The sequence below is a fragment of the Rana temporaria genome, chromosome 3, assembly GCF_905171775.1.
Source record: "Rana temporaria chromosome 3, aRanTem1.1, whole genome shotgun sequence".
NCBI lineage: Eukaryota > Metazoa > Chordata > Amphibia > Anura > Ranidae > Rana > Rana temporaria.
The window spans coordinates 164,125,486-164,143,630 of record NC_053491.1 but is presented as its reverse complement, the minus strand read 5'-3'; positions in this window follow the sequence as shown (position 1 = coordinate 164,143,630).

Sequence of the window (18,145 nt, the reverse complement as noted above, 5' to 3'; positions counted from 1 at the left end):
CAGATGCTTAAAATTTTTATTTTTGCAGAGAATTAATGTTTTTTTATTGCCCAATAAAATGTAGTTGATCTAAAATTTTACATTTAATGCTTAAATGGTAAAAAATACCTGTCATGATATCATTCTGCAACAGCAGACGTGGCCTCAGACATGTTTAATACAATGAAGACTGCAATTATATCAAAGCTTTTGATAGAGTTGTAAAATTTTTATGAGTTTCCCTGCATATTGCCACCTTCTGTCATCACCAAGCAATATTCTGTCTGGCAAATATCCGAGTCCTCGGTGACAAGTGTGTACTTTTAGTTTCAGCTGTGTGTAATATTTTAATTTTTAAAACTTTACACACATTCAGAGCTGTTGTTTAAAATTCAGTGTCAAAATCTTAACTAGTGTTGCTCTAATACATCTGTGTTCAGTTTAATGGCAGTTTAGCTGAACAGACAAAAAAAAAATCTTCAAAATCCAAACTGGGCTTTGCTTAACAGTGTAGGGCTTGTAGAGTGCCACCTCACCCCCTTTTGCTTTGGTATGGTTTAGACAAAATAGGGTTCAGAGGTAACCTGAAGATATTTTAGTACTAAAATAAACCCCATTGTCGGTGTCAGTGGCAGCAAAAATAACCCCCAGCATTGGTGTCAGTTCCAACAATGACAACTTTTAGTATTTGTCAGGACCAGTAATAACCCCCAGCAAGTGTCTGGGCCAACAATAACCCTCAGTAAGTATCAGGCCTAACAATAACCTACAGCAAGCAACAGTGCCTCCTCATAAATCTTGCTTCCTCCTCCTCACCAAAAAATTACCAATATAAACAGGGGTGGACTGACCATTCGGTTACTCAGGCACTGCCCAAGGGCCCCATGCCACTAGGGGGCCCCATCATGGTTGCCAGCCTCAGTAAAACCAGGGACAGTATGTAAAAATCTGTCCCTGAAATGTCCCTTACCGACATCCCTTTGGTCTAAAAATCCCAAGATTATAGCTGCCCCGCCTCTCCAGTACCCTTTCTGTGTGTATGTGTATTCTGTGTGTATGTATACTGTGTGTGTATACTGTGTATGCATACTGTATGTGTGTGTGTGTGTATACTGTGTGGCCCCATAATCTATTGCCTGGGGGCCCCATTATCTCCTATTGCCCAGGGGCCCTATGAGTTGTCAGTCCACCCCTGAAAATACCTTCAGCCTATTCTCTATGAGTTTATTAAAACTTGGGATGCAGCCAGATAGATGCTGTCCCAAAATATTTCACATGTCTGACTATCACCATAGTTGTTATCTAAAAGCTAATCCTGGCGGTTTAGCCCATGATTGAAATTTAGTTGCCATGGTTAAGGTTAGAAAACCAATATGGTGGCAAGCACTGCCATATCAGTTATCTACAGTGCAATCTGCCATTTAGCATCATTGAGTACACATTAGCGGGCAAGGAGTCATTGTGATTGATTCTAGATTGACATTGCTGGATGATTTGATTGACAGATACATCACTGGGCACTGTGAATGATGCTGGATTTACTTTTGGGGACGTTAAAAGAATTTATTTTAAAAACAGGTAAATATGTATTTGTGTTTATTTATTCATTGATTTTTTAGTGTATTTTTTCACACTTAACTATTTGTGGGAATAGGAAAGAGATATTACTGTACCACTGTACATATCCCCCTGGGGTGGGAGGATATCTGGTCACCCTGAGTAATAGTGGTGTCCAGATTTCACTATGAGTCTAAACAAAACATCATACAGGATAGGACTCTAAAGGTGCTGAAGGACCCCCTCTTATGCTATCAGACTTTCTCCATCGGAAATTCCAATCGTGTGTACGGGGCATAAGAATGAAAGTCATTACAAAATTGAGGATAAAAACCTTTTTATAGCAAAACCTTGGATTGCAAGCATAATTTGTTCCAAAAACATGCTTGTAATCCAAAGCACTTGTATATCAAAGCAAATTTCCCCATAAGAAATACAGTGAAACTTTGGATTACGGGCATAATCCGTTCCAGGTGAATGCTTGTAATCCAAAGCACTCGCATATCAAAGCGAGTTTCCCCATAGAAGTCAATGGAAACAAAGATAATTTTTTCCGCATTGACTTCTATGGCATGCAATACTGCATGTGGCCACAGGTGGGGGGTGCCAGAGAGCCTCGGAAATACTCGGGGTCAGTTCGGCTGATCTTGGGAATGGAGTATTGCCGAGTGTTTCTGAGTGATTATCAGTATTTCCATACCACTCCGAATCATTCTGAGTGTCACCGGCGCCCATGCACCTCTGGCCAAATGCTGTACTGCACACCCCATTGGCTTGAATTCTGCTTGTTTTGCGAGACAACACTCGCAAACCGAGTCAGGATTTTTTTTAAGTTGCGCGTTACTCGTAAACCAAGGTTCCACTGTACAGTCTAGTGTGTATATATATATATATATATATATATATATATATATATATATATATATACTCTGAATTTAGTGTAGATTAGATATTCAGTGTAGACTCTATATTCAGTCAGTGCAGGCAGTGTAGTATATATAACATAGTGTATTGAAGTGGTTAATGGGAACCCAGCACCAGAATTTTAAAAAGAAATGGCATGGGGATCCCCCTCAATATCCATACCAGGCCCTTCAGGTCTGGTATGGATTTCAAGGGGAGCCTGTTCCAAAATGTAAAAAAAAAATGGCATGGTCCCCCCCAAAATCTGTACTAGACCCTTATCCGAGCATGCAACCTAGCAGGCCAAGATGGGGGGGGGGCGAGTGAGCACCCCCCTTATGAACCATACCGGGCCACTTACCCTCAACATAGGGAAGGGGATTTAGGTTCCCCCCAAAGCACCTTGTCCCCATGTTGATGGGGACAAGGGCATCATCACCACAACCCTTGCCCAGTGGTTGTGGGGGTCTGCAGTCTCCTGTTGTTTTTACTTTTTTTGACACGTTATTTGGTGGATGGGTAGGGGTACACTGTGGGGGACCCCAAAGCACCCTCCCCATGTTGAGGGCATGTGGCCTGGTATGGTTCAGGGGGGTTCACGCTCATCCCCCCATCCTGGCCTACCAGGTTGCATGCTCCGACAAGGGTCTGGTATGGATTTTGGGGGGGACCCCACGCCATTTTTTTTCTATATTGGTGCAGGGTTCCCCATAAAATCCACACCAGACATGAAGAGCCTGGGATGGATTTTAAGGGGGAACACCACACCATTTTTTTTTATTTGGGCGTGGAGTTACCTTTAATATATCGAGACTAGGGGAGGGGGCCGCACGCCATTTTTTTAAATGTTTTTTTTATCTAAATTACAGAGAGCCGACAATACATTACAGCCGCAAACAATTTTGAATAAAATGTTTTCCTTTAGAAATGTAATTTTGCTGCGGGACTATAAAACACATCAGAAAGGTGTGCTACTTTACAGGCAGACTAAAGGGACCCTGAGCATAAAAATAAAGGGATATTTTTTATTGTTTCACTTTAACCACTTATGGACCGCCCGCCGCAGGAATACGTCACTACTTTGAAGAGGAGTATCGTTGTTATGGTAGCAGCTAGCTACCATAACCCCAGTATCCTCTTCAAGAGCGGGTGGTCCACTTTCAGATAAAAGTGGTCTCTGCAGCAGATTCACAGCGAGATTACTTTTATCGGCGACAGGATACGGAATTGGGCTAACTTTACTGTTGTCTTCTTTTTTAATTCCAAAAAGTTTTTTTTTTTTAAAGTGCATTTGTAAGACAGCTGCGCAAATACGGTGCGACAAAAAGTATTGCAACAATGACCATTTTATTTTCTAGGATGTTAGAAAAAAAATATATAATTTTTGGGGGTTCTAAGTAAAGCAAAATTCGAGCAATTTTTTTTTTTTAACTTGTAAATACCAAATCTCAGAAAGAGGCTCGGTCCTTAAGTGGTTAAACCTTATTAAAATCACTGCTCCTGAAAAAACGGTTATTTTAAAACTTTTTTTGCATTAAAACATGTTCCCTGGGGCATTACCCAGGTCCCTATAAACTTTTTATGGCAATAACTTGCATATAAGCCTTTAAAATAAGGACTTTTGATTTTTCAGGTTCGTGTCCCATAGACTTTAACAGTGTTTGCATGTTCGCACAAATTTTTTGCATGTTCTGTTGCGAACTGAACGTGAGGGTGTTTGGCCCATCCCTAGCAGTAGAGGGAAACAGACACTAGAGAGTTGTCACACTATGATGAAGACCAGGACATCATACGATCCCACATTTTACTGTTATCCCCTTCTCTTTCTAGTGGCAAATGGAAATGAACAAGAGGTCCTTGTCTTCCCACATTGGGACAAGATATTTTACAAGGGGAAAGGCTTTGCCGCTCCCATTACAAGGTAACCCCCATCCCCAGCCCCAATGTTAAAAGGCATATGATCTGTTATGGTATCATTACCCTCCCTTTCCTGGTTGGAGTATGTAGGGGTGTATTCACACTTGCAAACGCACCCACAGTCCGATTACACATGAGAACCTCTGCAAAAGGCAGCCCAATTGAAAGCAATAGGAGGTTGCTGGTTCCCTCAGCTAATCCTGACTTGCATGCGGTCACTACATGAGTAAACATTACTTAAAACCCCCAAATATTATATATTTTTTAAGCAGAGGCCATTTTTTTTTAAACACAATTGTTTTGAAAAAACAAATGCACAATCTAGTTCCCAGTTGTTTGGTAAAATATAAAAAATGATGTTACATTGAATAAATAGTTACCAAACGCGACACACTTCAAAATAGCACACGCCTGTGAAATGGCAACAAACTATGTACTGTACATTATATTATCCATAGGCAATACTTTAAAAGACTTTACAGGCTACCACTTTATATTTAAACATGAGGTCTGGTGCTAGAATTATTGCTCTCGATCTGACGTTTCGGGCAAATGGTTAACATTTAACAATGTAAATAGACCCCCACTGATTTTAGAAAGCTGCAGTTGAGTGAGTGAGTGAATTACTTATATAGCGCTACAAATGCGAACTGAATCGCCTCAAGGCGCTTGGCATCCATTTTCCTTCAGTTTGACCCTCAGAATAGATGGGTCTTTAGTTTTTTTCTGAAGGCCAGGTGATCAATTTCCATTCGGATATTAGTTGGTAAAGCGTTCCATAGTCGAGGTCCTTTAACTGAAAAACGACGTTCTCCTTTGGTCTTATATCGGGCTTTGGGAATTTGTAGTAATTTTTTGTTAGTTGATCTAAGAACTCGATTTGGGTTTTGTTGTTTTATTTTCTCACTTAAATATAACGGCGCTCTTCCGTGTACATATTTGTGCATTAGGCATAAGGCCTTGAAAGTGACTCGGTCCTTTATGGGCAGCCAATGCAGGGATCTCAGGGACGGGGTGATTGGTTCCCAGGGTTTTTTCCCTGTTACCAGTTGTAATCATATGTGTATAATTATGCATACCACATGTCTTTTATCACACCTTCTATGCAAAAATCAATGCATTGAGCAATTCAGATGTAGGGCTCTAACTTTTCAGAGCTGAATCTTCTATATTTAGGCATTTTAGTGTTTCCCGAAATTAAAAGGAACCCTAATCAGCCTTATCCTTTTTAAATGTTCTTATTAACCCCTTAACACTTGCTCCTCCTGGCCCTTTAAGGGGTTTCTGATGCTGGGAGGATGGGGTTTATGATCACGTGACCACCGTCACATCGGTCACATGATTGGAAAACACCTGATTGCAAGACTCTGTGGTGGGAGCGTGCAGGGCACGTGTTTGTTGACATTTTGGTATGCAAATATGAGGCCTCTCGGCTTCAAGACTCACCCGCTGAGAGGCCACATATTTTATTACTCTGTGCTAAGAGGTTAAAAAAGGTAAACAATATGATTTTATTTTGACTATGTGAGGGTTGATATTACCATTAGAAATTCTGATAAATGATATCCCAACAAATATATATATATATATATATATATATATATATATATATCATTACTTCCAATGTATTGTTTCTTTCACAAATGTGACATTGCAAGTCTCCTTGGTATGTTAGGATACAAGTATCTTCTGTAAAAGTTATATGTTTGTATAACACCAGCATTGACATTTTCTTCGGATATACAGAGAAGAAGAATGTTAAAAAATAACATTAAGTGAAGCAGGACCATCCTACCCGAGGCATAAAAACGTGTAAGATTTGTCTCCTGTCCAAGTCTTTTTATTATCTTTTTATTTTTCTATAAACTTCATAAACTGTATTTGATGCAAAATCTTTGAAATTATATGCATACTGACATGCAGAGGACAGGAGCCTACTAAAGGTGCATAATAAGTGCCACAAAAAGATATACTCTATGCAAGAATAAAAGGGTATGTATAGCCAATTTTTTATATAGTATAAAAAGGCAACAAAAAAAAAAAAGCATAGAATGGTTAAAACCTCTATCAGTTTATTTGCCATCTGTGTCCCATAGCGTAACAGAAAATATAAGGAAATTTCCCTTAAATAAGGGACATCTCCTCTTGGACCATTATCATTGACAGAAGTGTTCGTATTGGATTATTTCTCTTCTATTCCTGTTGTGGTGATAACTCCAAATTTCCCTATAAAAAAAAATGTTTTATTTAATTCTTTGCACATTGTATCAGGTATTCAAATGGACATTGTTGCACTTTATCTATTAAAGGATAAATAGGCCAAATCTCTTTCGGGCATACTTCTCATGTGGGTAACAGGAACTTGGTTATTTCTGTTAAAGTGTGCTGTTGAATGACATCTCAGAGCTGGTCCAGGCTCTGCAGGGATCAGAACAATAATGTCAAGATCTGCCCCATAATGTTAGGATCCAGACCAATGCCGCACCCACCTATGTGTGTACAATGGCTTGCGCAGGCGCAGTTACAGGAGCGTGCCCGCAGGTTGGGAGGACTCGATGTTCGCTGGCGACCTACGATCGCCTATTACAGAGGCAGAACAGGGAACTGCCTTTGTAAACAAGGTGATTCCCAATTGTGACAGGGGACATGTAAGAGATCTACTTTTACCAGTGATCTCTGTCATGTCCCTGGTAGCCCATCCCCCTTTCAGTTAGAGCACGCTGAAGGAACACACTTAACCCCTTGATCGCCCCCAAGTATTAACTTATTCTCTGCCAGTGTCATTTTTACATGACTAAGCACTGATTGTTTGTGCGAAAAGCATCAGATTTTTTACCCCACTGCTTGCTGTGCTGTGCTCTGTAGTGCTTTTTATCCTTTTTACACCAATAAAGACTACCTTTTTAGGTTTATTTTGGTGTGCGGCTGTCCATGAATTATTTTCATTGCCATTTTTACATTGTTCAGTGCATTTTTATAGAACTGATCAATGTAATAATGTCACTGGTCCCCAAAAAGTGTCATTTAGGGTCAAATTTGGCCGCCGCAATGTCACAGTCCTGCTAAAAATTGCAGATCATCGCTAATTACTAGTAAAAACAATACAAAACAATAAAAGTCCCTAAATCTATCCCATAGTTTGTGTTCAGTGCATTTTTATAGAACTGATCAATGTAATAATGTCACTGGTCCCCAAAAAGGGTCATTTAGGGTCAAATTTGTCCGCCGCAATGTCACAGTCCTGCTTAAAATTGCAGATCATCGCTAATTACTAGTAAAAACAATAAAAACCAATACAAGTCCCTAAATCTATCCCATAGTTTGTAGATGCGATAACTATTGCACAAACCAATCCATATATGCCTATTGTGATTTTTTTTTTTTACCAAAAATATGTAGGAGAATATATATTGGCCTAAACTGATGAATACATTTGTTTTTTTTAATATATTTTTTGGATATGTATTATAGCAAAAAATATTTTTTTTTTTTTCGAAATGGTAACTCTTTGTTTGTTTATAGTGCAACAAATAAAAACCGCAGAGGTGATCAAATACTACCAAAAGAAAGCTCTATTTATGGGAAAAAAGGATGCAAAGTTCATTTGGGTACAGCGCCGCGCAATTGTCAGTTAAAATGATGCAGTGCCGTATCGCAAAAAAATGGCCTGGTCATTAAGGGGGCAAATCCTTCCAGGGCTGAAATGGTTAAAAAAAGCCTCAAGACACCTTAAAACAGGGCTCAAAATTTCAAGTCCTGAGCCACTAGCCAGGCCTCAAGAGTTACTCGCCACCAGTTGCCCCACCTAATTCATACACTGCCCTGCGCCTAATTGCACCAGTAAACACGCCCTCGTAGATTATCTCATGGAATGACAATGTTTTATGCAGAATCAAGTTACAAAATTAAATATTACCAACAACAACTTTAACAAAATGGGACAGGGCACTGGGGGCAGACCAGAGGGACAGGGCACTGGGGGCAGACCAGAGGGACAGGGCACTAGAACTGGGTCTCTTCCCAATTCTCTTGCTGTCTCCTCTGCAACTCCCATCCATCCATCCTCTCTCTCTCTCCCATTCATCTCATCATCAGGAGCCTGTGTGTGCTGCTCCACGCTTACATGTCCCCACTTCCCCCTTTTATTCATGCTAGCAGAGAGGAGAGGAGCTGCAGCACAGCGGGGGGGAGGGAGTACAATCCAGCGCTGACATCCACACAACTGCACAGCCATTGACACCATAGCACAGCGCACACTGACAGCGCACAGCACACATTGAGACCAGTCTGTTCACAGTGCTCAGGCTAAACTGTTGGACACTTACATAGAGCAGAAGGAGAAGAAAACTGCACAAACTAGAAGGCTGCCGCTCTCATGTCAGGGCAACTTTCAGTGAGCACTGCACCGGAGTGGTAATTTTTGCAATCCTCCACCTCACTCATTACGTTCTGCTCTCCAGCTACATTGGTCGGGGGGGGGGGGGGGGGCAGGCTCAGAGAGGTCATACTGTTAGGTCCCATGGCTTAATGAGAATTGTAAGGAGAGCACCTGTGTACTACTCTGCCTGTGCACGGCTCAACAACTACTTTTCCCGAGCATGCACCTTTCCTCTTCGCCCGCCAATCTCATCTGGACTCTAAGTGTAGGCACAGATTGGAGGAAGATTGGTCATGCAGCCCTGTCATCACTCGCCCCCAGCTTTAATCCACTCGCCAAATGCTAGTAGGCGAGTGGAAATTTTGAGGGCTGCCTTAAAACATTAGTAAAGTTTGACCAAAAATAAAAAAATTCTTCTGTCTGCAAGAAAATGTCATAATGTGCTAGTATGTATCACATACTAGCACATTAAGAAAGACTTACCTAAAAACAAAGCCCTCCAGTCGTGCACTGTCAACACTGACAGGGCTTCCATCTTCACCCGTCTTCCTTCTGGGTTTTTGGGCTCTGGCTTTTGAATAACTGTGCAGCATGCACATGCACACGCACATGCACAGTCACAGTCAGGGCACAGAGCTCTGAAGGGACAGCACGAGTATACCATCCCTTCAGAGTGCATGTGCCGGTGACGTCACCAGCTGCAGAGATATTGAATATCTCCTAAACGGTGCACGCTTTAGGCCCCGTACACACGACCAAACATGTATGCTGAAACTGGTCCGCAAACATTTGCCCGCCGGGCCTTTTCCCAGCAGACAAATATTCCTGGACGTGTTTTAAAACCGTCCGCTGGAATCCTGCCCGCTCGGACATGTACGGTCGTCAGTACAGACCTACCGTACATGTCCAAGCGCCCGCCGTCCCTCGCATGCGTCGAATGACTTCGACGCATGCGTGGAAGCCTTTAAATGGCAGGCCCGCCCACGTCTCCGCGTCATCGCCGCGTCATCGTCGCGGCGACAACGCGGACACGCCCCGCGATTGTTTACGCGCGGACTTCTGTACGATGGTGTGTACAACCATCGTACAGAAGCCCTCTGGCAGGCATGTACGGTGAAAACGGTCCGACGGACCGCTTTCACCGTACATGTTTGTTCGTGTGTACCCGGCCTAAGAGATATTCCTTATAACTACAGGTAAACTTTATTATAAGCTTACCCGTAGGTACAAATGTCCAATGTGTGTGTGTGTATGTGTTCACTACCACGTTAATATATTTTTGGGAGTTTTGTTTGGGGGGAGGAAGAGGAGGTGGCGAAGTAAAGGAGTAGCAGAGAGAAAGAGAAATGGGAGAGGTAAAAAAAGGGAGAAAGTTGATGGCGGGCAGGAATGACTGCAAAGACCAGATGCGATCACCGATTCCGGTTGATCTACACTGCCTTGAAAAAGTATTCATACCCCTTGAAATGTTTCAAATTTTGTGATGTTGCAACCAAAAACATTAATGTATTTTATTGGAATTTTATGTGATAGAACAACACAAAGTGGCACATAATTGTGAGGTGGAAGGAAAGTGATAAATGGTTTTCATTTTTTTTTACTAATAAATATATGAAAAGTGTGGCGTGCATTTTTATTCAGCCCTCCTGAGCCAATACTTTGTAGAATCACCTTTCACTGCAATTACAGCTGCAAGTCTTTTTGGGGATGTCTCTACCAGCTTTGGACATCAGAGAGTGACATTTTTGTTCGTTTTTCTTTGCAAAATAGATCAAGCTCTATCAGATTGGATGGAGAGCATCTGTGAACAGCAATTTTCAAGTCTTTCCACAGATTTGGGTCTGGACTTTGACTGGGCCTTTCTAACACATGAATATGACTTGATCTAAACCATTCCATTGTAGCTCTGGCTGTATGTTTAGCATTGTTCTGCTGGAAGGTAATCTTCTGCCCCAGTCTCAAGTGTTTTGCAGACTCTTCAACGCTGTATCCTGGCCTAGGCCAACAAGGCCCTTTGCACTACAAGTCTTATGGGGCGGACTGGGCTGAAAGGAAAACTAGTCTAGCGCCCCCATAAAGCAGCCGCACTGCTTCTGTTATGCAGGCAGCCAGTATTCCACAACTGTGGGGAGCGGGGGTGCTGCTTCTAATTTTGACTGTCCTATCATCCTGGACCACAAACCTTCCTCACTGTGCTATATGTTTTTATCTTTATATCTTCTTAATCCTCTCCATAAAATTATAAGAAATTTTTACTTAAAGTAGAACAATAGGCAACCCTTTTTTTTTTTTTTTTTCGTTTTGGATAGAGTAAATGTGGGTTATAGCCCCTGTCAGTTTATTTCTTACCATCCCTGTCCCATTGCAGAGATTTCCCTTCACTCCCAGCCCCATAGCCAAACAGGAAGTGAGAGTAAATCTATGCAAATTAAGGGAATTCATTGCCCCCCCCCCCCAGGCCCCCACTTGAAAATTTCAGGGCGGGTCTTAAACAGCAAGGGGTGTGGCCTTGACAGAAAGGGGTGTGGCCTTGACAGAAAAGAAGTGGGTCGTATTTAAATTAGGGGGTGCACAAGTTTAATCAGGCCTAGGGCAGCACAACACCTAAATACACTACTGAGACTCTTAACAGGTTTTCATCTAAGATTTCCCTGTATTTGGCTCCATACATCTTCCCATCGACCATCTTCCCTGTCCCTGCTGAAGAAAAGCCTTCCAGCAACATGATGCTTCCACCACCTTGTTTCACGGTGGGGGATGGTGTGTTCAGGGTGATGTGCAGTGTTAGTTTTCCACCACAAAGTTCAATTTTGGTCTCATCTGACCAGAGCACCTTCTTCCACATGTTTGCTGTGTCCCCCACATGGCTTCTCACATATTGCAAATGGGCCTTTTTATGACTTTCTTTCTACAATGGCTTTCTTCTTAGCACTCTTCTATAACGGCCAGATTTGTAGAGTGCACGACTAATAGTTGTCCTGTGGACAGATTCTCCCACCTAAGGAACTAAACTCGTCCATGGAACTCTTGGCTGCTTCTCTGATTAATGCTCTCCTTGCCGGCCTGTCCGTTTAGGTGGACAGCCAGGTCTTGGTAGGTTTGCAGTTGTGCCATACTCTTTCCATTTTTGGATGATGGGTTGAACAGTGCTCCGTGAGATATTCAAAGCTTGGGATTTTTTTTATAATCTAAGCCTGCTTTAAACTTCTCCACAACTTTATCCATGACCTGGCTGGTGTGTTCATTGGCCTTTGTGATGCTGTTTGTTCACTAAGGTTCTCTTACAAACCTCTGTGGGCTTCACAGAACAGCTCTATCTATTAATTAGGTGACTTCTGAAGGCAATTGGTTTCACTGGATTTTAGTTAGGGGTATCAGAGTAAAGGGGGCTTTTTCTCATATTTATCTGTAAAACATTTTGAAAACCATTTATCATTTTCCTTCCACTTCACAATTGTGTGCCATTTTGTGTTGGTCTATCACATACAATCCCAATAAAATACATTTGAATTTTTGGTTGTAACATGACAAGATGTGGAAAATTTCAAAGGGCATGAATACTTTTTCAAGGCACTGTATCTATTTTTAAGAGAATGAATCAGGTTAAAGCGGAGTTCCGGCCACAATTTCACTTTTTAAATATAAATACCCCTGTAATACACAAGCTTAATGTATTCTAGTAAAGTTAGTCTGTAAACTAAGGTCCGTTTTGTTAGGTTGTTACAGCATTTAGACACTTTATAAAATAGAAATTGACTGGGGCCATCTTAAGTGTGGGCATCATGAAGCCAGACTGTATGACTTCCTGGATTTCAGCCTTGCAGATCTCGCACATGCTCAGAGCTGCACAAGCAGTGTAATAGGTTTCAGATCAGGTTTCAGCACCTGTACTGTCCAAGTCACGTGATTCTTTGAGACTGGGGAGTGCACAGACTCCTGGAAAGTTACACCCACTACATTCCCAGGAGTCTGTGCGGTGCATTAAGCACCTAGGTGCAGGAAGTGGGAAGATTAACTATTCTGCCTAGCAACAACACTTTGAAGGCATCTAAAAAAAAAAAAAAAATTCGGAAAGGACTAATGAATTTTTTTTTAAACTACTGATGTAATGTTATATTTATGGGTGGAACTCCACTTTAATAAAGGTTTTATAAAATATGTTAAACGTTTTACATTTGTTGTGGGCAATTCCATACTTTTTGGATTTAAAGTACCACCCATGAGAGTAAGCTAAGTCTAATAAACCAATCTCCTCACTTAGTTATCTATGAGAACATGATTTAGTTCCCAATATGTATAAAAGCACCAAGAACAAAAAGCAGCAATTTAGAACACCCTTTATGCTACACTTCATACATCTGTTATTGGCTCATTTATAAAAGCTTCTTGCAGTTTGTAGAGATGGCTTTCCATTGTGTAGGTACATTGTGACTGTGTTTTCCAAAAGCTGCTTATAGCTTCAGTTCAGTACAGAAAAGCTGACATTGCTGTAAAAAAAACATTCCATTGTGTTCCATAAGTAGTTGTGGCTACTGCTGTGGCTAATGGTGCTGCTGATTTTGCCAGTGCCGGCAGGGGTGTATGGAGCATTGGTTATAGAGTGTCAATACAACAAGCAGGAATAGAAAGGGGTCTTATCATGAAACAGGCACCTAGAATTGTTCTGTTCATTGAAAACTGCCCCTGGCTGTGATAATCTTCCCTTCTTAAAATTTAAAATAATTCTTCTGTACTTTTAAGCCTTCTAAACTGTGGCCTTCTAATGCAGTAGCTTTGCCTCCATTTAATATTGATTCCAGTTTTACTGCTGTTTGCTTTCATCTAGATTCTTCTAGATTCGAGTCAAAGAACACAGTTGAATTACTCTCTGCTTAACCTCCGACAACTTATATCTTACGATCGCCTATTACAGAGGCAGAACTGGGAACTGCCTTTGTAAACAAGGTGATTCCCAATTGTGACAGGGGACATGTAAGAGATCTACTTTTCCCAGTGATCTCTGTCATGTCCCTGGTAGCCCATCCCCCTTTCAGTTAGAGCACGCTGAGGGAACACACTTAACCCCTTGATCGCCCCCTAGTATTAACTTATTCTCTGCCAGTGTAATTTTTACATGACTAAGCACTGATTGTGCGAAACGCGTCAGTGTTTTACCCCACTGCTTGCTGTGCTGTGCTTTGTAGTGCTTTTTATCCTTTTAACACCAATAAAGGCTACCTTTTTAGGTTTATTTTGGTGTGCGGCTGTCCATGAATTCTTTTCATTGTCATTTTTACATTGTTCAGTGCATTTTTATAGAACTGATGAATGTAATAATGTTACTGGTCCCCAAAAAGTGTCATTTAGGGTCAAATTTGTCTGCCACAATGTCACAGTCCTGCTAAAAATTGCAGATCGTCGCTAATTACTAGTAAAAACAATAAAAAACAATAAAAGTCCCTAAATCTATCCCATAGTTTGTAGATGCGATAACTTTTGCACAAACCAATCCATATACGCCTATTGTGATTTTTTTTTTTACCAAAAATATGTAGGAGAATATATATTAGCCTAAACTGATGAATACATTTGTTTTTTTATATATTTTTTGCATATGTATTATAGCAAAAAATATATATATTTTTTTCGAACTCTTTGTTTGTTTATAGTGCAAAAAATAAAAACCGCAGAGGTGATCAAATACTACCAAAAGAAAGCTCTATTTATGGGAAAAAAAGGATGCAAAGTTCATTTGAGTACAGCGCCGCGCAATTGTCAGTTAAAATGACGCAGTGCCGTATCGCAAAAAATGGCCTGGTCGTTAAGGGGGCAAATCCTTCCAGGGCTGAAATGGTTAAAAAAAGCTTTTTGTTCAACATTTACATTACTAAGTGAACATTCAAGACACCTTAAAACATTAGTAAAGGTTGACCAAAAATAAAAAATTTCTTCTGTCTGCAAGAAAATGTCATAATGTGCTAGTATGTATCACATACTAGCACATTAAGAAAGATTTACCTAAAATCAAAGCCCTCCAGTCGTGCACTGTCAACACTGACAGGGCTTCCATCTTCACCCAGTCTTCCTTCTGGGTTTTTGGGCTCTGGCTTTTCAATAACTGTGCAGCACGCACATGCACACGCACATGCACAGTCACAGTCAGGGCACAGAGCTCTGAAGGGACAGCACGAGTATACCATCCCTTCAGAGTGCATGTGCCGGTGACGTCACCAGCTGCAGAGATATTGAATATCTCCTAAACGGTGCACGCTTAAGAGATATTCCTTATAACTACAGGTAAGCTTTATTATAAGCTTACTCGTAGGTACAAATGTCCAATGTGTGTGTGTGTATGTGTTCACTACCACGTTAATATATTTTTGGGAGTTTTGTTTGGGGGGAGGAAGAGGAGGTGGCGAAGTAAAGGAGTAGCAAAGAGAAAGAGAAATGGGAGAGGTAAAAAAAGGGAGAAAGTTGATGGCGGGCAGGAATGACTGCAAAGACCAGATGCGATCACCGATTCCGGTTGATCTACACTGCCTTGAAAAAGTATTCATACCCCTTGAAATGTTTCAAATTTTGTGATGTTGCAACCAAAAACATGAATGTATTTTATTGGGATTTTATGTGATAGAACAACACAAAGTGGCACATAATTGTGAAGTGGAAGGAAAATGATAAATGGTTTTCATTTTTTTTTACTAATAAATATATGAAAAGTGTGGCGTGAATTTTTATTCAGCCCTCCTGAGCCAATACTTTGTAGAATCACCTTTCACTGTAATTACAGCTGCAAGTCTTTTTGGGGATGTCTCTACCAGCTTTGGACATCAGAGAGTGACATTTTTGTTAGTTTTTCTTTGCAAAATAGCTCAAGCTCTGTCAGATTGGATGGAGAGCATCTGTGAACAGCAATTTTCAAGTCTTTCCACAGATTTGGGTCTGGACTTTGACTGGGCCTTTCTAACACATGAATATGACTTGATCTAAACCATTCCATTGTAGCTCTGGCTGTATGTTTAGCATTGTTCTGCTGGAAGGTAATCTTCTGCCCCAGTCTCAAGTGTTTTGCAGACTCTTCAACGCTGTATCCTGGCCTAGGCCAACAAGGCCCTTTGCACTACAAGTCTTATGGGGCGGACTGGGCTGAAAGGAAAACTAGTCTAGCGCCCCCATAAAGCAGCCGCACTGCTTCTGTTATGCAGGCAGCCAGTATTCCACAACTGTGGGGAGCGGGGGTGCTGCTTCTAATTTTGACTGTCCTATCATCCTGGACCACAAACCTTCCTCACTGTGCTATATGTTTTTATCTTTATATCTTCTTAATCCTCTCCATAAAATTATCAGAAATTTTTACTTAAAGTAGAACAATAGGCAACCTTTTTTTTTTTTTTTTTTTCGTTTTGGATAGAGTAAATGTGGGTTATAGCCCCTGTCAGTTTATTTCTTACCATCCCTGTCCCATTGCAGAGATTTCCCTTCACTTCCAGCCCCATAGCCAAACAGGAAGTGAGAGTAAATCTATGCAAATTAAGGGAATTCATTGCCCCCCCCCCCCCCAGGCCCCCACTCGAAAATTTCAGGGCGGGTTTTAAACAGCAAGGGGTGTGGTCTTGACAGAAAGGGGTGTGGCCTTGACAGAAAAGAAGTGGGTCGTATTTAAATTAGGGGGTGCACAAGTTTAATCAGGCCTAGGGCAGCACAACACCTAAATACACTACTGAGACTCTTAACAGGTTTTCATCTAAGATTTCCCTGTATTTTGCTCCATACATCTTCCCATCGACCAGCTTCCCTGTCCCTGCTGAAGAAAAGCCTTCCAGCAACATGATGCTTCCACCACCTTGTTTCACGGTGGGGGATGGTGTGTTCAGGGTGATGTGCAGTGTTAGTTTTCCACCACAAAGTTCAATTTTGGTCTCATCTAACCAGAGCACCTTCTTCCACATGTTTGCTGTGTCCCCCACATGGCTTCTCACATATTGCAAATGGGCCTTTTTATGACTTTCTTTCTACAATGGCTTTCTTCTTATCACTTTTCTATAACGGACAGATTTGTAGAGTGCACAACTAATAGTTGTCCTGTGGACAGATTCTCCCACCTAAGAAACTAAACTCTTTCAGAGTTACCATGGACCTCTTGGCTGCTTATCTGATTAATGCTCTCCTTGCCGGCCTGTCAGTTTAGGTGGACAGCCAGGTCTTGGTAGGTTTGCAGTTGTGTCATACTCTTTACATTTTTGGATGATGGATTGAACAGTGCTCCGTGAGATATTCAAAGCTTGGGATTTTTTTTATAATCTTATCCTGCTTTAAACTTCTCCACAACTTTATCCCTGACCTGGCTGGTGTGTTCATTGGCCTTCGTGATGCTGTTTGTTCACTAAGGTTCTCTTACAAACCTCTGTGGGCTTCACAGAACAGCTGTATTTCTTAACTAGGTGACTTCTGAAGGCAATTGGTTTCACTGGAGTTTAGTTAGGGGTATCAGAGTAAAGGGGGCTGAATACAAATGCACGCCACACTTTTCTCATATTTATCTGTAAAACATTTTGAAAACCATTTATCATTTTCCTTCCACTTCACAATTGTGTGCCATTTTGTGTTGGTCACATAAAATCCCCAAAAAATACATTAAAATTTTTGGTTGTAACATGACAAAATGTAGAAAATGTCAAGGGGCATGAATGCTTATTCAAGGCACTGTATCTACTTTTAAGAGAAGGAATCAGGTTAATAAAGGTTTTATAAAAGATGTTAAACTTTTTACATTTGTTGTGGGCAATTCCATACTTTTTGGAATTAAAGTACCACCCATGAGAGTAAGCTAAGTCTAATAAACCAATCTCCTCACTTAGTTATCTATGAGAACATGATTGAGGGGTAGATTCAGATAGAATTGTCTATCTTTATGCCTGGCGTAACGCCGCCGTAATTAAGGGCGCAAGTTCTGTATTCAGAAAGAACTTGCGCCCTTAGTTACGGCGGCATAACGTATCTGTGTCGGCGTAAGCCCGCATAATTCAAATGTGGATGATGTGGGCGTGTTTTATGTATATTAACTGTGACCCCGCGTATTTGACGCGCATGCTCGAAATTCCGCCGCAAATCGACATTGCTTTCAACGTGAACGTAAATTACGTACATCCCTATTCGCGAACGATTTACGCAAACAACGTAAAATTTTCAAAACTCGACGCGGGAACGACGGCCATACTTAACATAGGATACGCCTCATATAGCAGGGGTAACTATACGCCGAAAAAAGCCTAACGTAAACTACGTAAAAAAATGCGCCGGCTGGACGTACGTTTCTGAATCGGCGTATCTATCTCATTTGCATATTACTTGCTTAACTATACGGAAGCGCCACCTAGCGGCCAGCGTAAATATGCAGCCTAAGATACGACGGTGTAAAACACTTATGCCGGT